Source organism: Thamnophis sirtalis, unplaced genomic scaffold, assembly GCF_051295495.1.
Source record: "Thamnophis sirtalis isolate CommonGarterSnake01/CBP01778 unplaced genomic scaffold, rThaSir2_p1.2 scaffold_7, whole genome shotgun sequence".
NCBI lineage: Eukaryota > Metazoa > Chordata > Lepidosauria > Squamata > Natricidae > Thamnophis > Thamnophis sirtalis.
The window spans coordinates 14,561,474-14,570,252 of record NW_028261387.1 but is presented as its reverse complement, the minus strand read 5'-3'; positions in this window follow the sequence as shown (position 1 = coordinate 14,570,252).

Below are 8,779 nucleotides of genomic sequence, written 5' to 3'. Positions count from 1 at the left end.
CATTCCGATCATTAACCAAGAATGATGGGTCATTAATCGAGTATCCACCCCGATCCAGCCATTTTGGGCTTGGAGTCTCCCAGCCCCAACCCTATACACGAATGCACCCTAAACTCTTTTTATGGTAAAAGAGAACGTTTTTAAATGTTGTCCAAGCAATTCTGACGTTTGGCAAATGTTCTTTGCATGGATATTATTACGGGCATACAGCTCTGCGAGCTGTCATAGCAGTTTGAAGTAGACTGGTGGCATCAAATGGAAATGGAAATGTTTATTATGGGACTAACGGCAAGACCAATCGCTTACCCAAGAGGAGCCAGACAAAAACCAAAATCACATCAAGGGCAATGGTGGGATTCAGATGGTTCGCATCTATTCGGGAGAATTGTTTGTTAACTTTCTGAGCAGTTCGGAGAACCGGTTGTTGGAAGAAATCTCCTTCCAACAGCCTTTGTTTTTTCCCACTTCACAAGAATTATTCAGACAGACAGGTTTAGGTTTCCATGATGGCTGTGACTCTCATTGATCTTCAGTGTGTATTCCTCCATTTCTAATCTAATGATTAATATTTAAGACAGTTTTTTGCAAAGAAGCTATTTGTATTTTTGTACAGATTATCCTTGCCTTACAGAAATTCATTTCGTGACCATTGAAAGTTACAATGGCACTGAAAAAAGTGACTTACAATCTTTTTTCACACTTATGACAGCATCCCCATGGTCATGAGAGGCCAGGCGAGGTGAAGCGCCCCTCAATGTGAGTGGCGTCAAGTTGGTCATGCCCACCCAGTCACATGACCACCCAGCCATGCCTACCCAGGCATTAGAGCAGAGGACTGGTTGTTAAATTATTTGAATTCCACCACTGACCAACGGATGAATGGTTTTCGTTCTTCATCGCCCCTTTGCTTGTTCAAAAGCTGCTAACAGTTGTTCTTCAGGAAATCTTACTCCTTTGCTACAAAGAAATAGAAAGAACTGCAGAAAGTCCTCCTTTGATTCACAAGCGTGTTTTTTTTTTAAACACACGAAGTGTGAAGTTTTAGTGTTATGTTGGCAATCTTGGCTCAGCATCTAACAGTTTTTTTCAACTTTTTCAACTTAGAACTTGAAAAACCTTGAAATTAATAACAGTTATTATCTCCCCTTTCCTGTCATTTCTGCTTAAAGTGCTCTACTATGGTTAAAATTCTGAGGAATATTATTTTTAAGATTTAACAAAATTCTCTATAAGAACAAGGGTGATTCTCAAGTGCAACTGGGCTCTTTTGTTTTGCTAGAAGACATAGACACACACACACCATTAAGTAATTCTTTCACCATGGAGTGGGGGAGGATTGTATAAAGTTATTAGTGTGTGGAGTATTGGATAACAGGACCAAATTATGTACACTTGCAGAGAGCCTGAATTTTAGGAATGAAGCATCATAAAATTAGACACTCTGTGACTAATTCAGTTCATGTAATGTAAACATCAAGGAGGCTTTTTGTGTTAAACACAATCAGGAACTTGAGTATGAAGGCACATCAGGTTTTTTTTAGGGGGTTGCGGGCTGCATATCTGGTTAGCAATGGTAGAGTTCATTTCTCTCTCTTTTGTTCCCTGGTAAAACTGGAGATCAGAAGGAAAAAAAGAAATCGTGTCAAGCTGTAGCATCTTGCTTCAAAAATGAGTGGGTTACTCTTACTTTCAATCCTTTAGCACAAATCTGAAAGCAGATGTTCGGAAGATGAGCCTTCTTTGTTTTGATCTGCTGTGACCTCTCAGTTTACTCAAGGCAATGTATGTCCCAGTCTACAAAGCATTTAATTTGAACCTACTCCCAACAGAACTTAACAGAAGTAGTGGTGCAGTGGTTAGAATGCAGTGTTGCAGGCTAATTCTGCTGACTGCCAGAGTTCGATTCCCACCGGCTGAAAGTTGACTCAGCCTTCCATCCTTCCAAGGTTGGTAAAATGAGGACCCAAATTGTTAGGGGCAATATGCTGATTCTGTAAACCACTTAGAGAGGGCTGTAAAAGTACTGTAAAGCAGTATATAAGTCTTAGGGCTATTGCTATTGCTAGCTTCCGCACTAGATTCCAGTTCTCAATATCAGGATACAGGTAGGCAGTCCTTGACATATGACCCCAATTGAGACCAGAATTTCCATCTGCTAAGCAAGGCGTTAAGTGAATGGTGTCCCATTTTATGACCTTTTTTGGCCACGGATCAGAGGTGGGTTCCTACCAGTTTGCACCTATTCGGTAGAACCGGTTCGTCAAATCTACCAAACCGGTTAGAAGAGGTTCCACCAGTGGACCCAGAAAGCAGGCCACACCTACAGAAGAGGTTCCAAGATTTGTTGAAACACACCACTGGTCCTTGGATATGATTATTCTACACTATCATGCTGATATTTATAAAACTCAGTGCCTCTGTGAAAGGTAAGGATGATTACTGCGTTTGTGGTGCAATCAGAACATTGCGTGTGTTGAAGTTGTTTTAACGCAAACCAAAGATGCCTTTTAAAAAATAAGTTTACATCATATTCTTATGCATGCCAGTGCTGTGTGTGAGGTAATTTAAGGTGGTTCTGACAAGTGTCGTCGGCATCTTCATATCCGGTCACATGGGAGGCAAGCCACTCCCACAGAGTAGGTTCGAACAATTTTTGAAACCCACCACTGCCACAGATGTTAAATTGAGTTACTCCAGTTAAGTGAAACATGCAGTCGTTAAAGAAATCCAGCATCCCCTATTAACTTTGCTTGTGAGAAGTTGGTTGGGAAGGTCCCCAATACCAAATACAAGACCTGGGATGCTGCAACCATCATAAATACATGTTGGCTGCCAAGTGCCCAAATTATGATCATGTAACCCGAGGATACTGCAAAGGGCATAAATGTAAAGGCTAGTTGTAGGTCATTTTTTCAGTGATGTTGTAAGGTCGTGGACCACATATGAAAAGCCTTCTTTTAGTATCAAGTATCTGTATGGTTCACCAACAAATGCACACTCAACCAAAGTGCGTCGACAAAACCGCGGTGAGAAAACAGCGAGGATGAAATCACGCCCACAGAAGCGCGCCGATAAATGCACGCCGACGAAAGCGTGCCATCAACAAACAATGTGAAAACAACGTAATAACCCTAACCCTAACCCTTACCTTAACCCTAATCGCGCTTTCGTCCTCGCTGTTTTCTTGCCGCAGTTTTGTCGGCGTGCTTTTGTCGGGCGCGCATTTGACGGGTCACGATCTGTATTACTATTATCCTTCTCTTCCTTCCTAGTCTTTCCACACTTACGACTATAACCATGTTGCTTGGATTTTTCAATTTATATTGTTTTTATTTGTTTCCTAGTACAATTTGATAGCTTATTAGTAACCTTGACTATCAGTAAGTGTTATATCTTTTTATTCTTGATGACTGTATTTTATTCTCCTTATGTACACTGAAAGCATATGCACCAAAGACAAATTCCTTGTGTGCCCAATCACACTTGGCCAATAAAGAATTCTATTCTATCCTATTCTATTCTATTCTGTGACAGATTTCAGCTGCAACCCAACCCAACCCTTGGCCCCATTTTCCACCTTCTCATTTTGTTCCCCATTCTTAATTTAACTGCATTCTTTTACCCTAATTGGTGCAAACATGGGAATCATTCGGGTTGAATTTAAACTGCTAAAGATCAGATTCAAATGTCCATGCATCATTTAGTCATATTGGCTGAGGCCAGGGAATGCTGAAGTTTAACCTTCAAAACCCTGCTGGCTTCAGGCCAGTTCTGTGAGAGGGATTTTTTGCTATTTTTTTTCTTCCCTTAATTTTCCTCCCAGGTATACCAACAAAGTGAAATATCCAGCTATAAGAATGGCATGCGTATCCCCCTAAATTGGAGGGGACATCTGAGAATCTTAAATCTGTCCCTGAATCTTAATCCAGTAAGTGCTTCTAGCATCAGAGCTTTGAAAGACCAGCTTCAACTGGTAGTTTAAACAATATGTATATTCTTCTTCTTGGGTGTTCGGAATGACTATTCAGTGAAATCATATATTAATAATTAAATCTTGGGTCACATGTTCGATGCTGTAAGAAAATACATTCTGGAATGTCAGTGTAGACAGGCTGAGATTGTTGTAATGGTGTCTTGGCTTAGAAGAAGTATAAAATCCTATATACAGTCCCCGAGTAATCTGATCTATAGTTTAAGACCATTGAGATGCCAGAATTTAATTCCAATAATTAGGTGTAAAAATAAGCAAAAACACAGAAACTGGCATGCTTTTCAACACACCAAAGCTCTTGGAATTAAATTGAAACCTTAATTCTGAGTGGGATTTTTTTTAGTCACAATGAATTTCTATGTGTTCTCTTGGTATAGTCAGGAATGTTTGAGTTTTTAGCATTATTCTATAAATGCAAACTGACATCAGTGAGTAGAGCTAATTGAAAAATATAAGGACACATTTTCTAAATGCAAGTCTTCATATCATGTTTTACATCTCATACGCCCATATTTTTGTAAAGCATAATCAGCCTGGCACTGCCACCAATTGAAAGACAGTTCCTTGCAGAAAGATGAAATGTTATCCCCAAAGTGATGGTGATGAGTGATACAATCTGAAGATTGTCTAGAACTATGATGGCGAACCTATGGCATATGTGCCACAGGTGGCACGTGGAGCCATACGTGCCGGCATGTGAGCTGTCAGCTCCAGTGTGCATGTGCGTGTCGCCCAGCTGATTTTTGGCCTTCTGGAGGGCTGGGGGAGGCCATTTTCACCCTCCCAGGAAAGACTCTGGAGCCTGGGGAGGGCGAAAAATGGGCCCATACTTTGTTGGCTCATTGCAGAGGTGGGTTCCTACCATTTCGCACCTATTTGGTAGAACCAGTTCGTCAAATCTACCGAACCGGTTAGAAGAGGTTCCAACAGTGGACCCGGAAAGCAGGCCACACCTACAGAAGAAGTTCCAAAAATTTTTGAAACCCACCACTGGTCCTTGGATATGATTATTCTACACTATCATGCTCCTATTTATAAAACCCAGTGCCTCTGTGAAAGGTAAGGATGACTACTGCGTTTGTGGTGCAATCAGAACATTGCGTGTGTTGAAGTTGTTTTAACGCAAACCAAAGATGCCTTTTAAAAAAGAAGTTTACATCCTATTCTTATGCATGCCAGTGCTGTGTGTGAGGTAATTTAAGGTGGTTCTGACAAGTGTCGTCGGCATCTTCATATTCGGTCACATGAGTGGCAAGCCACTTCCATCCGGTCACATGGGCGACAAACCACTCCTACAAAGGAGGCCACACCCACAGAGTAGATTCGAACAATTTTTGAAACCCACCACTGGCCCATTGGTCCTGTTTTTCACCCGGGCTCCAGAGACTTTCTTGAAGCCTGGGGAGGGCGAAAACGGCCTTCTGTAAGCCAGAAACAGATCGTTTCTGAACTTCTGGTTGGCCGTTGGGCCTGTTTTTCATCCTCCCCAGGCTTTGGAGGCTTTCCTGGAGCCTGGGGAAGGCAAAAACGGCCTCTCCCTGTCCCCTGGAGGAAATATCAAGCCTCAGCTTGGAGGCGAGCAGTGTGGCGCATGTGTGTGGAAGCATGTGTGGGGGGGGTTGTGTGTGAATGTGCATGTGGGGGCACACTTTGCACTATGGGTGCCAGCACATGCGCATGTGTCTTCACATGCGCACACTAACATTTTTGGCACCCAAGAACAAAAAGGTTTGCCATCACTGGTCTAGAATCTCAGCAATCTTTTGGGTGCCAGGGACTGGTTTTGTGGAAGGTGTTTTTTCTGTGGACTAGGGGGAGGGGGAAGGCATGGCCTCACATGCTGCCTGAATCCTGCACAGGAGTGGATGGACCTGTGGGAAGTTATCATCCAGCCCTCTCCCAGAAAAATGAAATATCCTAGGAAATATTGAAAAGGCAGAATATTTCTCTGGATGTGAAAAGGAAGAAACATGTTTTAAAAGACAGAATAGTTGCCTGTAGCTTCCTGCCCATCCCCACTTTGTCAATGGGCCATTGAGAAGGCCAGGCTAGTCCACTTTACATAATAAAGACTTCTCCACTGCAGCCCCAGGGGGGATGGGAATAAAGGCATGATAATGTTGGAACTTTACTCAACTGGCCACATGGCATCTGAGAACTCATCCATACCTGGATTCAAAACACACCCTAGAGAGTAGCCCCTGCATGGCCCCATGGGAGTCTGACAACCAATCAGAATACATTCCTTACACAGGAACAGGAAACAGAGAGGTGGGACTAAACAGGTTATAAAAAGCCTAGTAAGCCCCTCCCTCAGCCCTTCTCTTCTTCTCCACCAACATTGAAGCATGTGATCACCTTTTCTGTGCAGGGCTCAAGCCATGTGGTCCTGTCCACCAATAAACCATCTTTCCAAGCAGCCTCCATGTCTCCAGTGTCTTTTTCCCCACTTGGAGCCGAACCCAGAAGGACATTTCTTTCATCAGACCTAAACTCACTTGCGTGGGCTGGTTCCTGGTGAGCCACGGACCAGTGGTGGTCTGTGGATTGGGGGCCCCTTGTCTAGATCATCTCAAGGCTATGTTTGGCATGACATTAACGTTATATCGAACGCATTTAAGTCAAGAGTGTGCAAGCTTGGCGACTTTAAGATTTGTGGATTTCAACTCTCAGAGTTCCACAACCAGTTTGGCTGGCTGGGGAATTCTGAGAGTTGAAGTTCACAAGTCTTAAAGTTGCCAAAGTTGAATACTGCTGGTTTAAATTTAAGAGCAAACTAAAGACAATGTGAGTAGTGCGAGTAGGGTTTTCATCAGGATTTCAGATATGGGTTCAATTTATCCATCCTCCAGGCCCATCCAGAGTATCTTCTCCCTAATCAGCTATTGGCATAAAATCTAACTTCTGAAACTAGTTAGAATGGTAACGAAAACATTCTTGCTGGGTGTGATTTTTGAAAAAAATCAGCCCTGTGCCAGGAAAGTGTTAAGTTACTTCACTCCACTCTCAGTTTTGACTGATTTCTTGGCCTACACTAGTGTTTCCTCCTTCCAATTTTGATATGGTTATCCTCATCTGTAATTTAACTCTCCTCTCCCACCTAATGAGGTCAAATCTGATTAGAAAGAAATTAGCTCCTTTATTTCAGCACATAATACTTTCCAGACGCTTCCCTCCCTCCTTTTACACATCACTTTATCTTTCCTTGAGTTGGGTCTGCCAAGTGCTTTAATTTCTACTGCCTGAGGCAGTGACCAAATTCAAATTTCCAAAATTCGATGAACAATAGGAACAGGGTAACAATCTTTTTGTTGGTCCGACTGCTGGACAATGCAATTTGAAGTTACGACAGCACTGAAAAAAATGACTTATGACCGTTTTTCACACTTACAACCATTGCAGAATCCCACGGTCATGCGGTTTACATTCAAATGCTTTGCAACTGGTTCATATTTATGACGGTTGTAGCATCCCAGGGTCATGTGACCATCTTTTGCGATCCAATAGCAATAGCAATAGCAGTTAGACTTATATACCGCTTCATAGGGCTTTCAGCCCTCTCTAAGCGGTTTACAGAGTCAGCTTATTGCCCCCAACAATCCGGGTCCTCATTTTACCCACCTCGGAAGGATGGAAGGCTGAGTCAACCCTGAGCCGGTGAGATTTGAACAGCCGAACTGCAGAACTGCAGTCAGCTGAAGTAGCCTGCAGTGCTGCACTCTAACCACTGCGCCACCTTGGCTCGGATCCAACAAGCAATGTCAACGGGGAAGCATGTTGTTAATTCAACAAGTGCACTGCTTAACAAATGTGGCAAGAAAAGTTGTAAAATGGGACAAAGCTCACCAAAACTCAATTTCCCACTTAGCAACAAATTCTGGGCTCAATTGTGGTCATACGTCGAGGACTCCCTGTACTCTGTCCTCATTAAAGTGCGGTGCAGAAAATGCCTAAGGAACCTTATGAGAGGAAACCTACTGACATTACTTTTCTGTATGTTGCCATGAAGTCTAGTCCGATTTGACTTATATGCCATGAAGGAAATGCATACGCCCCGTGACCCGTCAAAACCGGGCTCGACTAAACCGCGCCCGATTAAACCGCGTCGCTGACGTCATCAACAGGGCGACAACAGCCAGCACGGAGAAAGAAGGGCGCTTTAAATAGCGCTTTGAAAGCAAGCCGATTCAACTTAAGGTAAGGGTTAGGTTTAGGGTTAGGTTTAGGGTTAGGTTAAGGGTTAGGATTAGGTTTAGGGTTAGGTTAAGGGTTAGGGTTAGGTTAAGGGTTAGGATTAGGTTTAGGGTTAGGTTAAGGGTTAAGTTTAGGGTTAGGTTTAGGATTAGGTTTAGGGGGGTTAGGTTTAGGTTTAGGGGTTAATTTTAGGTTTAGGGTTTACAGCATGCTTCTGTCCCCGCGCTGTTGTCGCCCTGTTGATGATGTCAGCGACGCGGTTTAGTCAGGCACGGTTTAGTCGAGCGCGGTTTTGTGGGTGAACCCATACGCCCTTACAAACATGTAAGAAGCAATAAAATACTCAACTTACAACCAACTGAACCCAAAATTTCTGTTGCTAAGCAAGACAGAGGCTAAGTGAGTGGGGCCCCATTTTACAACACAATTTCCCATGGTTGTTTAAAAAAGTCACTGAACTTAAGTGACTCATGCGGTTGTTTAGCGAATCCAGCTCTCTAAATCAGGGGGCAACAACCTTTCGGACCTCGGCCACTAAATTCATAATTTTAAATCCCGCAGTCCACTAATATGAATTTTAAAAAAGATAAATAG